Source organism: Mauremys mutica, chromosome 9 (genome assembly GCF_020497125.1).
Source record: "Mauremys mutica isolate MM-2020 ecotype Southern chromosome 9, ASM2049712v1, whole genome shotgun sequence".
Lineage (NCBI taxonomy): Eukaryota > Metazoa > Chordata > Testudines > Geoemydidae > Mauremys > Mauremys mutica.
This window is the reverse complement of record NC_059080.1, coordinates 18,938,253-18,957,118: the sequence shown is the minus strand read 5'-3', so window position 1 is coordinate 18,957,118 and position 18,866 is coordinate 18,938,253. Positions and strand designations below refer to the sequence as shown.

The 18,866-nt window shown below is 44.6% G+C and overlaps 1 protein-coding gene across 1 annotated transcript in view; it reads left to right on the top strand.

Moving 5' to 3' along the window:
* Nucleotides 1–282: 282 nt before the first annotated feature.
* Nucleotides 283–18,866, top strand: part of TRPC5 (transient receptor potential cation channel subfamily C member 5) — a 148,437-nt gene continuing 129,853 nt past the window's right edge. The window contains exon 1 of the mRNA XM_045030704.1: nt 283–380. The gene's annotated coding sequence lies outside the window, so the exon portion shown is untranslated. The remainder of the gene's footprint in view (nt 381–18,866) is intronic.

Genomic DNA, 18,866 nt, shown 5'->3' with positions numbered 1-18,866 from the left:
AGTTTCCCTCCCTCCCGCTCTGGCTCCGGAGTGCATCTGTGCGTAGATTTATTTATTTTTGGAGCAGCAGCAGCAGGAGGAGGACTGGGGGGGGGGTCGCAGCCCTACCCGCCCGCCGCTGAATTCGGGGGAAGCCGCGGGGAGAGGCGCGGGGAGCCGCGGGGAAAGGCGAGCCGCCAGACCATGCTGGGGCACCGGCGCCCTGACTGGGCTTGACCCCCCGCCCGGGAGGTGGGGAGAGCCGCGGCGAGCGAGGCGGGGGAAGTTTGGGAAGAATCAGGGGGCCCCGCCGCGGCCCGTCCCGGAGCGGATTACAAATGAGCGGCACGGAGCGCACGCCGCGGAGCTGAGCAGGTAGAGCTCGAAGCGGCGTCTCGCAGGTGAGTGAGTCTCCCGCGGTGCGGGGGGGCTGGGGGCGGGACGCGTTATGAAAGCGGCAGCCAGACGCGGAGCAGCAGAGTGTAGGGACCGGCCCGCTGGCTGGGCAGGGCGGGCTGGATTTGGGCGCCAGGGAGGCAGAGCCCCAGGCTGCTCTGCCAGCTCCAGCCCCGCACAGCGCCTGACCGCAGCCTCCATCAGGCGCTAGCGCTGTGTTCAAACACGGCTCAGCCCTCCCCGGCCCCGCGCCGGATTCCCTCCAGGGGCTGTTTGGCCTCAACTCCAGGAGGGGAGCGGGGAAAAGAGAACGGATCGGTAGCACCTCCGCTTGCCCGGGAGAGTCTGGCGAAAGCCTTTTCGGGTCGAATGGCCGGGCTGGGTCCCCTGCTTTATACGCCTAGAGCTGGGCGGCTCAAAACCAGATTTTACGACTCCTTTGATCGCCTTGTTTCATTCCCTGAAATTATACCCCCGGGTTTCACATGTTTATAGCATCTCCTCTTCATAGTTCCTAGGAGACTGTAAATTAAGCACGTGTCACATTAGAAGGAAGCCGAAAGGAGACCGCTAGTTGCTTCAGGGATTTCTCCCCCTCCCTCCATGCAGATAGAAAATACAATGAATCATGGTTACAATGGGCGGCATTTATTTATTTGGTTGGTTATTTATTTATTTTTTTTGCTCAGGGAAGTTCATTACTGCAGAAGTGGCCAAATTGCCAGCTGGTCGGATTACAGTACAAATCAGGAGGACATCAAAACTTATAATAAAGTCCAGACTAGCTGGCTTCATTGCAAGAGTTTATGGTGATGCAGAGACTCTAAATCTAATGGACCCCGTTTAATTTTAGCTGTCCATGCAGTAGATTATTACATATATATGTCCATCTGCTAAATTATAATATATATATTGTGAATTTTGTAACAGCCACCTGTGTGTTCATGTGATTTTACTTTAGATATTATGTACACGTATAAATTTATTTTACCTTATTAGATGGGCCATTTCTGTGACACATTTGTGAGTCATATCACTGATCCACAGCTTTTGAAACCAGAACCACTAATAGTGATGTCATAGGAGGATGTTCTCTGCCATAACTTCAAAAATAAAATTCCACTATGAACCCCAAACTATATAAATTACAAACTGTCAAATGCCTCACAATCTATTAGATTCCCAGCACAACAAAAACAAAAAACAGCGCCTCCAATCTCTGTCTCTCAAGAACTCACGGGAGTTGATTTGTTTCATTTCATTCTATTTGCTATTTAGCTGTGTCTTTTGTGTATGGAAATTGTGACTATTTGTTATTATTAGTGATGTTGATAATATCATTTTAGCTCATGACTATGCATAGGACATGGTATAATTATTCCTTACATTTCCACACACTTCTGAGTTATCCATTCCAATGATTTAATATGAAGTCCTACATTTTCACAGCTGCCTCAAAGGGTGTTTGGACTTTTAATCCACTTGATCACCTTCTCTCAACTTTTCCATTGTGTTCTTCAGATATTTTGTCTGAGAATCTCCCTGTTGGACAAATCAGAAAAAGAATCAGGTTTTGCATTAGGTGGAACACTGTGTAACAAATGCCCTTACGTAATGCAAGGTCCTGTACAGTGTGTGAAATGGGAGTGGAAGATTTTTGGAAGAAGGGTTGGTCACTTGGCTAAGGTAGGGGAAGAGAGGAGAAGGAGTCAGGAGTTTCTATTTCCAGATGTGCCACAGACTTCCTGCATGACCTTGTCATTCAGCCTCTCTGTGCCTTGCTTTCAATCTCTGTAAAATAGGGATAATCATGCTTAGCTACTTCACAGGACTGTTGTGAAGCTACATTTATGCTGCGAAACACTTTTCAGTCCTGGGAAGGAAGATGCTATATCAGGGCAAATGATTATGAGTCCAAAAATGCTTTTTAGGAGCGAAAGGGGAACTCAGATTGTTAGCTTATTAGGAATGTGTAGCCAAATGTCTTTTAATACCATTGACAAATAGTCAGAATGGCCTACTTTCCTGAATATTAAACCCTAGTAGGAACTGTTGAGTATAATTTCTGAAGACGAAAACGACACAACCAGGGACCAAGATACATGTAGTTTGTTCACTTCGTGAATATTTACGTCCATCTTCCCTAAGTAGAACTGCTGGATAAATATCAGCTGAAGGAAGTTCAGTTCATTTCCATTTCAGACCATCTAGCTAATAAATGTTTTTGAATGTCTCTATATACAGGAGCATGCAAAGTCTCTTGGCATTAACTAGGCTCCTTGTGAGCCTCCTAGACTCCCCTCTCTACCATGCTATGGTTTGTCATTTCATTTGATTTTTTTTAATGTTGAAATGTAGCTAGCAGAGATCAATAAGCTGTCAGCTAAATGTAAGCCTTGATAGACAATAACTGTGTAATTTGAGATATTGTTGCCAGGCACATTTTTAGCGAAAAAAACTAAAAAGAGCCCAGGTGTTCGCTTTCTTCCAACTGTGAAAAGGAACTAGCTGGGAAATGGCTTGAATGTGAAGTACCCTACAATTGACTTTGATTTGACTTGTAAACACACAGAACATTTATAAAATTTTGTTACTTTCTCAGGAGAATGTTTTTTGTTTTTTTATCGTCTATCTGTTATCTCCCTTTCTCTTTAGTATATTTCATTTACAATCTAAAACTATTCATTTGTTGGATTATTTATTGGGTATTTAAAATGTATCAGTTTCTTAACCTTCTTCTCTTGTTTTAAATTAGATGTTCAAACTAGTTTCTGCTCAGGATTGCATCTCAGAGATAATGGATAATGCAAAACTCTTTGATTATTTCATTTCTTGCAAAGATTTTTTTTCAGGCAATCATAAAAAAAATCCTCAGATCATCAATACCGAGGTCTCCTGATTATGTGGATTTTTTTCAAGTAGGCAAAATTATGGTATTGTCATCTCACAGAATTATGGGTATCATCCATAGTATGGTTGCCCTGGATTCTCAAGGTTACAAGTCTGGATAACTTATCTCGGAAGAGAAGTTTACTATAAACCATGTGTGAATAATTATTCCTCACAATAGACTGGATAGTTTGATCACCACCACTCAAATGTAGCTAAAACGAGGCTGATACTGTTGGGATTATTCTTTTAAGTACAGTAGCATCATTTGCACAATGTGAGCCAAACTCTGCTCACAGTTATACTGGTGTAAAACTGGAGGGACTCCTTTGATTTATAGGGTTACTCCAGATGAAAACCAGGGTAACTGAAACAAAGGGCCATATTATGCTGCTGATCTTTAAATAACACTCCCCATTAATGTCAGTCAGGCATTCTGATGGCAAGATATGGGCCAGAATTTATCCCATTATTGGCATATTCACAGCAACATAATACTCTCTTACGGATGCCTCGCTTCAGAATTCACTGTAATGTGCTAGTGGGGAAAGGCTGTTGAATGACTCAGATGAATGTAGCTCAGAGTAAACAAACATGCAAAGCATTTCTGGCTAGAGAGAGAAAGGGAGACCACGTAAGAGCAGACAAAGCTATGTTCAAGGACAAGACATTTGTCAGCAAGTCTCATCACATTTAGCAGAATCAAACCATCCAAAGATGCAGGGTCAGATTTCTCATTACCTTTCGCCTTCTTTAGTGATGAGCAGCTGTGCAAAGTGACTGCTAAATAAAGGTAAAATGCTACTAAATCAGAATTGTCCACTCATTTATGCTGGTGGGCAAATACTCTCATATTGCCTGGGTGTAGATAAGTTCATAAGGACCCAGACCCCTTCTACCATCATAGTCGGGGGGATAAGGAGACAAGAAGGTGACTTTCAGCCACCTGTATGCTTCCTTAACGTGATGCTAAGTTGGTCCCTGGCACAAATTAGAGCTACCTGTAGGCTATTTTTATTAGTGCTGGCTACCAAGGGTTCTCATGGGGTCTTCCAGCAGCCACAGATCACTGTGATATAGGGGCACCCTGACCATATCCCCTTTCAAGTGGACACACCCGAATGCACTTGACTGATGTAGGGTCAGGGTTTAAGATATGGGACAATCAAGCCCCCTGTGTCTAAGGGCTGGTCTACACTAAGGGGAAAAATCGATATAAGATACGCAACTTCAGCTACGTGAATAACGTAGCTGAAGTCGAAGTATCTTATATCGATAACTTACCCGTCCTCACGGCGCGGGATCGATCTCCGGGGCTCTCCATATCGACGCCGCCACCGCCGTTCGCGGTGGTGGAGTTCCGGAATCGATATAAGCGCGTTCGGGGATCGATATATCGCGTCTAGATGAGACGCGATATATCGATCCCTGAAAAATCGATCGCTACCCGCCGATACGGCGGGTAGTGTAGACGTAGCCTAACAGTTCATTGTAAGTCTATGGGAGAAGCATTATCCCTTTTCAGCAGTGATAAGGTCAGCTCTCTGAGCCTTCAGTCTCATGCTTGGTTAAGGGAATAATGTAGTGGCAATCGGGGATTAAATTGTAAGCGTGGGGAGTGCACAGGACCCTCCTTTGGCTTGCATGAGCTTCCCTGCTTGGCGCATTGAGAGCTCCTGCTCCTGTTTCAATCTGCTTAGAACACTAGTGCCAATGTGTTGAAGAAATGGTGTTGTAGTGTTGTTCCTTATTAAAATGTAGTGATTTAGGGATGCAGAATGTTGCAGGGAAAGTAATGAAGAGTCTTTAGACAGAGGCTGTCACTAGCGATAGGTATAGTGTTTCTGTTGGCATTTTGTATGACAGGATGAGAGGTTGTGTGAGAATGAAATGAGCTGGAGTTGGGAGACACCAGAGTAGCTCTGTATGTGTTCTAGTAATGTATAGGCCTCAACCCATGTTTTTCCTTGTATGTCTTTCCTCAGTGAAAATCAACTTTTGCTTTGTATTGACAATATCATGCATGGAGAGAGAGTCTCACTCACGCAATAAGTTTGGACAGAAAAGATTCTAACGGCAAATCTTCACTACTAACAATTATGGGTGTCTCTGTAGCTGTAGGTGTCACTAGGACAGTAAGGCTGTTGGAGATTTAGTATTATTTGTTCTCCATGCAATCTTTTGGCCTAAGTGTTTGAAAACAGTTCCCCAAACAGTCAGATACGATTGTCACTGTGACTCCCATCTCTCTCTCTCTCACACACACACATTTGCCAGCACAAAACAATTCTCTTTTGCTGCAGTAAAATAAAGGAAAGAATCCAGCACTAGTGAAATAATATTTGTTGAATACTTCATTTGTTGAATTATTTATTACATGAGGGGAGTATTTAACCAGCTGCAATAGTAAATCATGGGTTAACTATGGAAGATGCAACAAGGTAATTCCATTAAGTCTTCCTAGTAAAACTCTGTAAACATTAAATATGGAATGATTTGTGATGTCACTAGAAAACTGAGGTAGAATTATGAACATGGCTGCATTTCGTGGATGGGTTAGTCATCTTGTTATTAATTTCCTGTGTCCACATTTATCTTCTGCAAAGTTCTATTAATAAGAATTTCTATTGCAGTAGTGGTGGAGGCCCCAATTAGGGAGCAATCCCTACCATGCTAAGGTGTGGTGGTTGTACTTTTTGGTGCAGTGGGTGAAATAATTCTAATTCCTCTTTCAGTTGTTCTGAGCTTTCCAATTTGTCTTTGCTCTGCATTATGAAGGGGAGGTGCCATTCTCTCACTTGGCCTCTAGCTGCAATTAATTCTGGTGATTAGAATGTATGATGGAATATTAGAAAGTTTTCAGTCAATGAAATTCTCAGCAATGCCACACATTTCCTGATGGAAACAAGAGAATAGTGCTTAATCATAGAATATCACAGTGACAGGTGCCTTAGATGGATGGATTGTTAGGATGACAGTTCCTCCTCATACTGTCTTCAGCCAGCTCATTGCCTTGAAAGATCAAGGTAGGTGCAAGGAAACTGTCACTTTAATGAAACTGTCCTATCTGCAACAAGAATTCTTTGCTCCATTTGGTAACGAGTACCATGTAGGTGCTCAATTCATCTACTGTGGGCCCAATCCTGCAAACCTTATTCATATGACTAATCTTTACTCAGCAGAGCAGCCCCAGTGGGACTTTCCCTGTAAGGATTGTTCACATGAATAAGGAGTTGCAGCATCAGGCCCTGGCAGAAGATGAGATTTGAAAATATATGTAGCTAGAGACAGGAAGGCTACTTTGACCAGGAGGAGCAGCTGAGGAGAAGTATATCACCCCAGGAGGAGGAGCGATTACATTGAGGGGGGGAAAAGAGGACTGTACTAGGGTAGCAGAGAGGGAAAAGATACATGGGTTTGAAATGTTTTAAAACCAAGGATGCAATTCTAGGCCCAGATCAGGTCCTTCCATGTAAAACCTGCAGGCAAAGGTTGGTGGAGTGTGGGTTGGAAAGAGCAGGCTAAGTTTTCATGAAAATCTTCTCAGTGAGAACTATCATAGAAATGTAGAACTGGAAGGGACCTTGAAAGGTCATTGAGTCCAGTCTCCTTCCTTCACAGCAGGACCACATACCATCCCTCACAGATTATTTTGCCCCAGATCCCTCAATGGCCCCCTCAAGGATTGAGCTCACAACCCTGGGTTTAGCAGGCCAATGCTCGAACCACTGAGCTATCCCTTCCCCCAACTATCACATGCCCTCTGGGAACACAAGGATTGCCCTCCCTAGAGGAAAAAACCGCAGGGTCCATACTCAAACCTTGTGGATCCAGGCAGATCCAAGGGTATCTGTGGGAGGCCAGGGCCATCCATCTAGAGGTTATGTGTTTCCACATCTGCTCTGGCTCCAAGAACCCTGATTCCTGACAGTGCTACATTGGAGGTCACAGTCAGGGACACCCCTGGCTTCAGGATCCCAGGAAAACATAGTCCAACCCCAGACTTTATTGTCTTTTCTGGGGAATCTCTGTGTGGTTGGAGGAGGGAGGGAAATGATGTACATTCCCCCAACATCAATATGGTCCACTCACACCTTCTCCTGGTCCACCTAGTATCCACTCCTCACCCTGCATCAACCTTGGATCCCACATTTGTGCTATGCATGGGAAGATTGGCACACAGGGACTCCCCTCTGTGTGTGGATGTAGGGGGAGCAATCTGAGCCATTGTCAGGAGGCTGTTCCTTAGATTAGAAAGGATTTAAGGTTGCTCAAAGTTGGGGTCTAAAATAACTACATAATACAGTGTGAAACCATTGTTTAAAAGCTTTAAAGGATATTTTAAAATCTGTTGAAATCTGTATTTTGCAGATTGGTAGGACGCGTGCTCTTGGTCACACTAAGTTACAAACAATATCTCTGTAGCTATATTTGTTCTTATCTGTATGAATAATGTGCAGAGATCTGCATGTGTTTGTGTATAGACATGCACAGTGTGATGGTTTGATTCAGAATCTATGACAAGGAATGGGAGGTCCGGTATGTTACAACTTTCAAAAGCTTCACTTTCACATTTATCTCCTGTAGTTTTCTAGTGGCTCTCTTTGTAACCTAATCAAATAGTCTGATTAGCTGGTGAGTAGGTGCACCTCCTGTCAAAGACATCGGTATAAATATAGGCAGTAGACAAGCCACCACATTATCTATACGCACAAAGTCTGATTAGCGAAGGCACCCCCTGGCAGAAATAAACAAATCACCATCTATGAAATCACTATGAACCCATGGCTGACTGAAATGATTTTGGAAAATAGCCTCCATGCTGCCACACAAGAGTGATTTGGCTGTGAGTAATTTAGCTGAGATGAGAGAAGGGGAGGCATTATTTACAAGTCTTTTGGCTCTCTATGCATGGCCCCCTGTCAAACTGCCAGGCAAAAATAGTTTCCCTGCGGTGGCCGTATGTCGGCTGTATAGGTCAGTAGGACATGAAAAAAAATATTTGGAGGCCATTTGTGTCCTTTCATAGGCCTGTCCTTATGCAGGAGTCAAGTAATTTCTCTGCTGAATAGAGCTGTAGAGTATTAATACCACATTCTGGGAGATTATTTTGGTTGTTTTGCAAGGGAATTTAATACTCATGAAAGTGCCAGACTGAGAACCCCGGAGACTGAAGTATTGTACGTATCCAAAGAGCTAGTGTATTGCAGGTAGCATATTCCTGATTTTATATACGGCTTCATCAATGCACCTGTGCTGGAAGGATCCCTTCTACAGTTGAGATGTTAGCTGTTTATCATAGCCAATTAGTGTTCACATCACACTCCCTGTCAGTACCCAAGGAAGTTAATGATTCGACCAGTGGACCAAATTCGGTGATGAATCCTGGTCACAACACACCTGAGGCACGTTGCACATAGGCTATAAAGAAGTGTTAATTCCTGCCAGTTAATCCTTTTTGTGCTGTGGACCCTTGTCCACTGAGACCACCCACTTATTTTATGCTAGTTGCCCAACAGCCATGCACTGAGGCTGAGAGTCTGAATTCACTCAGGTATATAAAATGCTTTGAAATCTTCAAATGTCTAAATAAGTGTTATTATTTTTATAGAGTTGTTCATAGCGTGGGCCAAATTCTGTGCATTCTGGACCAACTACAGGGTTTGACTTTCACACAGGCAACTACATTGATGTCAACGGGGTTGCAGTGTGGATCAGGCAGCACCCTGTTTCCCCTCATGCTACATCTGGGACCCTGTGGTCCTCAACAGTGAGAGATTCAGTGATACAGCAGCAAAAAATGACATTTTATCATGTCCCTGAAAAAGATGTCCTGGAACTTTGATCTGGAAAGTTCAAACATGATGTGTAATGCTAAGCCAACACAACACAAGACAGCAGCAATTAGCATGACCTTTCAGCAATATCAATAGGCATTTATTAAAGAGCTACATAATGGTTCCGCCAAGGCAGACCCTTGTTGCAACAATATGGCAAAACTGTTGTCTTAGGAAATAAATAAAACAACAAATAAATAATTAATGAAAGCCATTAGCTTTTTCAGCTGCTGATGGGAACTTGACAAAGTTGCAGTGAACACAAATCAGAGTAGAAAAAGAGTGCAGTTAGTGGTACAAAGCACCAGTGGCAATGAAAGATGCAAAAGTCTTTAGCTTGCACATGGGAATCATCAATCTGATTGGCTTGGGATGCACATAGGTACTTTGCAAAAAGTATCCCATTGTTCTTATGTTTAATCTTTAGCCCTTATGGGTATGTCCACCCAGCAACCAAAGACCTGCAGCACTGAGTGGCAGAGCCTAAGTCAACTGACTTGGACTTAAGCTGTGGGGCTAAAATTCCTGCTAGGGACATGTTCACAGTCTTAACCTACTGGGACCCAGCCATTTTCTACAGTCGTGGTGAACAAAATGTCACATGAGCAGTCCCAGGTTTGCAAGGGTAGACTCCAGGCCTGCAAAACTTCCTGAGCACTTCTTGGATCTACACACTCAAATTGCAATGAGGTCAACTTCCTGAATATAGTGCAGCAGTTATCAGGGACCAGGAAGATATAGGGCCACCTTGCTCAGCTCTAAATGAGCTGGAGAGAGGAGGAAAAGTTGACACTAATCAATGGGGGGAAGGATAAGGAAGGAATCATGGCTTCTTATCTTGCTGCAGCTCCTCCAGACAGATGAGGGAAGAGGAGCTGAGCAGATCTTCTTCACCGCAGGGAGGGATGATAGCATCAGACTGGAAATATCTGCTTTAAATTATTTTATTGTCTATTCATGGCTTTGAAAAATCAGCAACAATTCAGTTAGTCTGTCTGGCAAATTAATGGTGACTTTGGGCGGGACAGCGTGATTTCCACTGTTTGATATTGGACCTGTCTTTCCTGAGTCTGCGGCTGTCTGGCTGAGAAGAGGTGCTCTGGCAGCAGAAAGCCAGAGATGGACAGGCCTGTTCCAAAATGTGCAGAAATAATTCACCACAATAATCAATGGCCTTTGCTGGGTATGAATGTGCTTTTTCGGATGTTAAATATCCCTTTGCTATATGTGAAGGTGGGACTGGAAGCAAAGATTCCTACCTCCCACCCCATCCCCCTGCTCTCATTTGTCCTCATCTAGCTGGATGACCCATTTCTTTGAGTTTTCATGGCAAGACAGCTCTGTGGGAGTCACAGCATCTGCATGGGTGTTATGGGTACGTTCTAATTGTCATTTGTATCTTCTTGTTCTTTCTCAAAGACAGCATTAGAAAACTGATTTACATACAAATGACACAGAGCTAGGCAGATTTACACCAGTGGAGCTGTGCAGATTTACACTGAAATCTGTTTGACAAAAGAGCTGTATTTCCTGCATCTGAGTCAGATTCCTTAGAGCTTTGTCTCCTATTTGGTCCCTGTGTCTTCAAATCAAAGAGCTAGAAATATGGGGCTCAATCCTCAGATGCGCGGAACGGGAAGCAATGTGGCTCTATCCTCCGCTGTTGATCCTGTATCTGGCAAAGGGTCAGACTGCCAAAGGAATCCTCAGCAGCCATTTAGGCAGATTTAAGATCCCTTTGTATTGTACTGATGGCACAAATGAACCTTGGACCCAGTCCAAAGCCAATTGAAGTCAATGGAAAAACTCTCGTTCATTTCAGTGAGTATTGAAGCATGCCTCGAACAAGGGGTAAGGATCTGGCCCCAGGCATAGAGCATTCCCTCATCTTAAATGTCCTTGTTACTAATGTCTCAATGACTCATTTTCACTTTCTTAAGACTTGAGTAGCTAGCGGTGCCGCAAACCTAGTGGTGCCAAATATTCAGAGTGTCTTTGTGGGGTAGTGCTGCTGTAATTGCTCCAATTTCAGCACCCTAGCTCCAGTCTGAACTCTTCTTTGTCCCTCTGACAGTAGCTAAGTGAAGTGGTGGAGACAAAGATCATCTTCGAGCCCCATGTTTTTCTAACAGGATCCCCAACCATGATACAGACCCATGCAGGGAAGGGTAGGGCTTGGAAACTTTCTGCACCAGCAGCTGTGTGACCAGAACAGGGCCGCCCAGAGGATTCAGGGGGCCTGGGGTCATCGTCGGCGAGGGGCCCCTGCTGCCAAAGACCCAGCACTTTGGCGGCGGGTCCCGGGGCGGAAGGACCCCCCGCCGCCGAATTGCCACCGAAGACCCGCCCAGGGACCTGCCGCCGAAGTGCTGGAAGGACCCCCCGCCGCGGGTCTTCAGGGCACTTCGGCGGCGGGTCCCGGAGTGGAAGGACCCCCCCGCCACCGAATTGCCGACGATGACCCAGCGCGGAAGAAGCTCCGGGGTCCCGGGCCCCATGAGAGTTTTCCGGGGCCCCCGGAGTGAGTGAAGGACCCCACTCCAGGGCCCCCGAAAAACTCTCGTGGGGGTCCCTGCGGGGCCTGGGGCAAATTGCCCCTCTTGCCCCCGCCCCGGGCGGCCCTGGGCCAGAAATGTATTTTTTCCTGTCTTTCTATCTTCAGAGCAGACGAGAAGCATCTCTCAGTGACCCCAGAACTGTGTGTGAATGTGCAGAGCAGGAGCAGATAATATGTAAGCAACAGCATCTCTGTAAGTGGCCTTCTTTCTCTTCCAGGATGACATCCTGAGAGTGTGTTCAGGTTCACCTCAGCACAGTTAGTGCATATTTATAGGCTGCCGGATGAAAGTGAGTGGAGGCTGTGTGTGTAGATTTGCACTCTGGCTGACCAAGGGGAAAAAGAATAAAGCAGTCAGTTCAGACACTTCCACAGACCCACAGCACCTGCAGGTCCAGCAATCCTGCTGCACAGACCATTTCATGCCAATGCTCTTTTATAGTCTTTGTTAAATGGTTATTTCATTTAGTGCTGAGGAAAGGTGTTGGTTTGGCAGCCCTCAAGACTGAATTCCACTATTTATCCATATAATAGGTACAGCCAGGGCAAGATTCCCCTTTCCCTCCACAGTGCCAATGTCCTTCAGCTCTGAAGAACTCCACCCATAGGCTTGGGAAGGTAATTCAGTCTCCATGCCACATTCAGTCCTTGGCCTCCCAGCACAAGCCAGCTGGTGTTTGTATTATGGACACCAGTCCAGTATGAAATGGAAAGAGACCACAAACTCATGTCACATCCAAGCAACTGGCCAATGAGCATGAAAAGAGTGGATTAAAATAATCACTGCAAATACATTATTTGCTGAATAATAATAATATTCCTTTCCCCTCTTTGTGATTCATTCGCACACTAACCTGATTCCTACTACTGTCTTCCTTATTCCGAAGTATTTGTTCAAACAAGTTTCACCTGTGGATTGCTAATGAACTGTTTGTAGTGGGCGATTTGGTATTTATTTTTTTGTGGCATGTGAAGGAAAATCCAGGCTGCTACAGCAAGTGGTAGTGTTGATGTAGTAGGTGGCACTCTTCCAGCTGAGTCAGTACTGAAGCAATGCCCCAGTATGGTGTTAGAAGACAGCGGGTTGCTGCAGACACTGATTTCTAGACGAGAAATAAAACTTGACCACTTATGTCAAACATTTTACTGCGGTTTCTGTAGAAATAAGCAGGCATTAGGTTTGACAACCTCCTATATTCTGCTTATCAAAAGTCGCTTTGAAGATTGTATTCTAGGCAAAATTCTTCATTTCCTGTCCTAATCTCTTGTGGAGGGTTGCTGCATATTTTTAAACTGTTGATGCTTTCTATCTCAGAGTTGGCTTCCTTTTATTGGTAAATAAAATGCTTCCCCATAGTCCTAAAGCACTTTGAGATCCTTCAGGATGAAAGATGCTTTTTAAGTGTAAGATATTATTATTGTATTTTTTAAAAAAGTAATAGAGCTTTGAAATTAAGTTGCATGCAGCCCTGGTGGGAGTCTATAAAACCTTCATTCTGCCAGTTAGATCTGCCTCACTTTTAGCATTATGGCACTGTAGATGTTTATACAAGAACATACATGTAACTAGTTGTACAGTGGTCTGATTAAGTTAACCTTGACTAGATACAAGTAAGCAGGGAGGCTTGAAGATTAGAATGCAGTCCATTAAGCGCTGTCACAGGGTCCGACCGCACAGGGTTTCTGCCTTCTCGCCCTGTGCTGAGGCTGGTAAAATAAGAGTTCTCACGTCTTCTTCTGGTGTTTCACCCTTGTGCTTTATTGTACAGGGCCACCGTGCAGTCCCCTATATCCCCGAACAGCTATCCCCTTTCCACCCCTTTCCAGGGTCTCGTGGCCCTCGAGGCTCCCTTCCTGTGGTGAGGAGACAGAGCTGTAGCCTCCTGTCCCCTCTCAGGCCAGCCTCCTCACTGAGTTTTGTTCAGGGCTTTTATAGCCCGCCCAGCTGTCGCTGCTTAGCTCAGTCTATTGCAGTGAGCCAGCCCTCGTTAGGGCCCGCAGCGGGGCGCCCTGCTGGCAGCTTTGAGCCTCTGCCCCTGGCCTCTCTGCCCGAAAGCAGGGCTTAGCCAGCATTTTAGCAGGGCATCCAAGGGGTTTCACCCCTGCCCTGCCACAAGCGCTCTCATGCTAAAGTTTAAAAGACCAGTGATACAGACAATATGGAGCTAGCTTCAGTCAGAATCAGGCCCTCCGTCCCTGTTCATTTCTAGAAGATATACCTTTTGTATGTTAACCACCTTCTGACTGAGGATCACAAAGGGCTTGACAATTTGTATAAGTTAATTAAACCTTTACCATGCCTGTGAGGTAGAACTGGATTTTCAACCCCATTTTACAGATCAGGAAACTGAGGCATAAAAAGCTTAAGCAACTTGCAAATGTTCACGCAGGAAGTCTGTGGCAGAGCCAGGGCTAGACACCACATCTTCTGCTTCCCAGTCCTTTGCCACTCAAGACTATTGCTTCGTTCCATTTATTAATTCAAAGCAAAGCCTGAAGGAAGCTTACACAGAATTTATGATGGATGGTTTCCCATTTTAATCATCTTTCATCGCCCCAAAATACACGGTGTGCATTTGTGAGTAATAAACAGGGAATCTGGATCCGCATTAGTGGAGAATTCAAATCCCAGAAGGCAGTGGGGAGCCTCTCCACCCCCAGCCCATTAGTGGCATGCTGTGATTAACAACAAAAAAAAGTCACAACAGACTGACCCACGTGTCAAATGTAGTCAGGCACTGTTCAGACTCGAGCATTTAACATACACCCAATGCTAGCATGTAGTTGACAGCTGGGAGCATGAGGCAGAGCAAAGTAGTGTGCCTTCATCCCGACTGCTAATTAAACAGCTAGGAAGCCCTCTAAAGTGGAGGACCCTAGCATGACAACTGATAGAAGCTCCTGTAATGTGAAGGCTAATACTGCTCTTATCTTTGGCAGTTGATGTGGAAAGACATTCCTGCAGGCCACGGGCCAGACTTTTTTCCTCAGATACACGGGTGTAAATCTAGAGTAACTCCAGTGGAGTGAATTCAATAGAAAGCTGGTGTAAGTGAGATCAGAATCAAGCTTTAGTGTTTCCTTTTATTTAAAATGTTAAAGGCATAGGCAGCTCTACAGCCCAGAAAAAAATTAATGTCTGCAATAAAAAAGATGATTTTTAAATATTGTGACTAACTGATGCTATGAGTAAGCATCAATTTGCCTCTTAATTAACCAGTGTGTAACGGGACCTATTGTTGTCTTATTTAAGTTCAATTTTTTTTTAATCTTTGGTTGTGGCTGTCCTGCAGTTGCTTTTCTGCTGAAGTCTGTATGGATTGGTTGTCATTGTCAAGACTGTCACAGTGTTGGTCCTACATAGAATCTACAATACATGAACAATTAATATAGAAAATATCCTCTTCAGGTTGAAAAATTTTAGACTAGCTGGAGACTGCAACCAGAGCTGGGGGGATAGTGCAGAAAAAGATGTCTGCAAATATTTGTTCAAATTCTGAATGGCACTGCAGCCTGACCATGTCTGTTCACATGAATGTTTGGGGAATGGCGGATCTTTGCATGAACGCCTGCCATCATTAATTGTACTATTTGATCAAATCTGTCTCCAACACTGGTTACTAGCAGAAAACCTGACAGCTACTCACATTAAACCAGCCTATCATGTATTTTTAGTGCAGTTAACAGGACAACTGGGTGAAATTTTTCAGCCAAACCTTTTGTCAGAGAAAAATACAGATTCAAGCCAACTGAAATGAAACGTTTCATGAATGTGTGGAATTTGCCAGATTGTTTTGATTTAAAAAAAATCAAAAAAAAAAATCAAAATGGTTCATTGACATTTTTTAAACAAAAATGATGTCCATTTTTTTTAAAGGAAAATTAAAAAAGCTCAAATTTGAAACAAAAACTTTGCCTTGGGTCACAGAAAACATTTTGTTTGACCAAAATGATTTTTTAAAACAACTTTGATGGGCCAACCATTTTCATTTTAGCGTTGACCCAAAACAATTTTTTGCTCCCTGATTTTTTGGAATTGTCAGGGAACCGCAAACTCAGGTATTCACACAGCTCTAGTTAGCAGGCCTTTCTATGACTGGTTAGTCCAGATTAGGATTTAGGGAGACCTTGTACAGTACCACTATGCAGCACAAACCATGTTCAATCAGCAAGCCAGGGAGAATTATCAGGTCTGGCTTTGTCCAGTGGTTTCAGTAAAGAATCCCTTTTATATTCATTACAACTGAACACTATACTTTCCCTACAGCCAGGGACACTACAGTATAGCTAATGGCAATGGTTCTTACTGCTACCCATCTGAGAGTGGTGAAATGAATGCAGTCACCTTCATGAGCTGTCAGTACCCTGCTGCAGAGGCAACATGCCTTATTCACCTGGGCTAGTCTCAATGCTGTGCTCACAGTTTCTCTTCTTTACCGGAGTGTTCTGTGCCTGTAGTTATGGAAATATTTAACAGCTAAGGGGCAGTAGATGGCATGCAAGAATATGCACAAATAGCTCCGGATTTTCGTGGAACCAATATAATTTCTTCTTGTGATGCGCTGCAAATGGCTTCCTTACTGCAGCTGTTGACATCAGCTCTTAAAATGGTGTCAGAAGTGTTAAGTCCTAGGGGCAGCCGGTGTAGGAAGCAATCACTTGAGGCCAGAGAGCAGACAGCTAACCAAAACCTCCATTTTATTTACAGAAACAGAGAGCTCACTCAGCCGGTTGAAACCGGCTGAGCTATCCCTTAATAGTCTAACTCAGTTGCCATAGTAACAAAACCCATGACAACCAAATACACAACATATTCCTCCCCCCCTAATAAGAACATCCCCTAAATAAAACACACACTAAACTAAAGAAGGAGGGTAGACTGCCTCCATTCCCGGCTAAACCCTGGGGATTATTTTGCCCCATAACCGTGGGTTCGCCCTAACTAAAGATCCAGCCGATGAGAAGGCCTTCTGTCTCTAGGTGGATTACGGCGAACTTCTGGTGTTGTTGCACCCGAAAGTACTAGGGGCTCAGGGTCCGCAGCACGAATAGGTGAGGAGGTGGTATCAGCTCGTGCTGGGCAAAGGGGTATCTCAGCTGCCGGCAGTAATGGAGGAGAACAGTCAGGAACAGGTGACTCATGATTCGGTGTCTCACCAGGAGGGGTGAAGTCAGACCCCTCAACTGCAGATGGGTCCTGAAGACTGGCATGACCTGGCAACAGCTGATCTACATGTCGCCGCCAGGTAAGATTCTCTGCAGTCCGGACTGTATAGGAAACAGGTCCTGTTTGAGTGATGACTGTGGCCGGGACCCATTTAGCTCTGGAAGTATAATTCCGAGCCAAAACTGGCTGCCCTGGGCTAAAGGTTCGGTCTTTTGCTCTGGGTGCCCGTCTGATTACTTGATATTGCTGCTGATGTTGCACAGTTTGTCTGGGTTCAGAAGGTTTCAGCAGATCAAAGCAAGCGCGCAGCTGTCGTCCCATCATTAGAAAGGCTGGGGAAGCCTGGGTCATAGCATGAGGTGTGTTTCTATAGGAAAGTAAGAAGGTATCCAGACGCTTTTGAATGGAGTGTTGTCCCTTTGCTGATTTCAAAGCGTTTTTCATTGTCTGCACAAATCTTTCAGCTAATCCGTTGGTGGACGGATGATATGGTGCTGACGTGATGTGGTGTATCCCATTTGCCTTCATAAAATTTTGAAACTCCTGAGAGACGAACTGCGGTCCGTTGTCGCTCTCAAGTTGTTCTGGCAGACCAAAACGACTAAAGAGTCCTCGTAGTTTTTGGATAGTACTCTCTGCAGTAGTGGACTGCATTATAGAGACTTCTGGCCATTTAGAATGGGCATCTACTGCCACCAAGAACATGCTTCCTTCAAGGGGGCCAGCAAAGTCAACGTGAATACGTTGCCACGGGTTTTCAGGCCAGTCCCATGGGTGTAGGGGTGCCCACTGGGGTGCATTCCTCACACTCTGACATGACATACAAGCTTTTACCTTCTCTTCAATAGCACTGTCCAATCTAGGCCACCAAAAATAGCTTCGTGCAATTTCCTTCATGCGCACTATTCCACAGTGACCGGAATGTAGCTGTTCTAACATCTGTGATCTCAGGGGTGGTGGAATAATGACACGCCTCCCCCACAACAAACAACCAGATTGGACCGATAACTCCGTCCGCCTGGACATGTAGGGAACAAGGTCGGGTGAGACCGGAGAGGTTTGTTGAGATTTTCCATGCATCACCAGGTCCATAACTTGGGATAATACTGGGTCAACGCGGGTTGCCTTCTTTATCTGAGTAGCAGTGATGTGTGTATTCTCTACCTGTTCAAAGTAGAAGATTTCCTTTTGGGCACTATCTTGATGTTTGACCGGTAAAGGCAACCTTGAGAGGCCATCTGCATTGCCGTGCAGAGTGGATTTCCGATATTTGATTTCATATGTGTGTGCAGAAAGTATCAATGCCCAACGTTGCATACGACTAGCAGCTAATGGGGGAATGCCTGTGTAGGGTCCAAAAATTGATGTCAGAGGTCGATGGTCTGTAAGAAGAGTAAACTTTCACCCAAACAGGTACTGATGAAACTTCCTAATTCCAAAAACAATTCCTAATGCCTCACGTTCGATTTGGGCGTAGTTAGTTTCTGCTTTGCTTAGAGTGCGTGAAGCAAAAGCAATAGGTCTTTCTTCTCCCGAAGGCATAATGTGTGACACGACCGCTCCCACTCCATAAGGGGAAGCATCGCAGGCCAATTGCAGGGGTAAGGATGGATCAAAGTGCGTTAGAACTTCAGAATTTAACAATGCATCCTTAGCTTTGTTAAATGCAACATCACAGGCTTCAGTCCACTTCCAGGCCTTGTTCTGCCCAAGGAGCTCATGAAGTGGTTTTAGCAGTGTGGCTAACTGTGAGATGAACTTTCCATAATAGTTCAGTAGCCCTAGAAATGAGCGTAGCTGGCTTACATTTCGAGGTGGGGGAGCCTCCACAATAGCTTTAACTTTTGCAGGGGCCTTATGAAGACCTGCAGAATCGAAGATGTGTCCCAAATATTCAACAGAGGGCTTGAAGAATTCACACTTGTCTTTGCGAACTCGTAGGCCATACTCTTCCAGTCTTTGTAGGGTAGCCTCTAAATTCTTTAAGTGATCCTCTTCATTTCTTCCAGTGACCAGGATATCATCCAGATAGCACTGAACT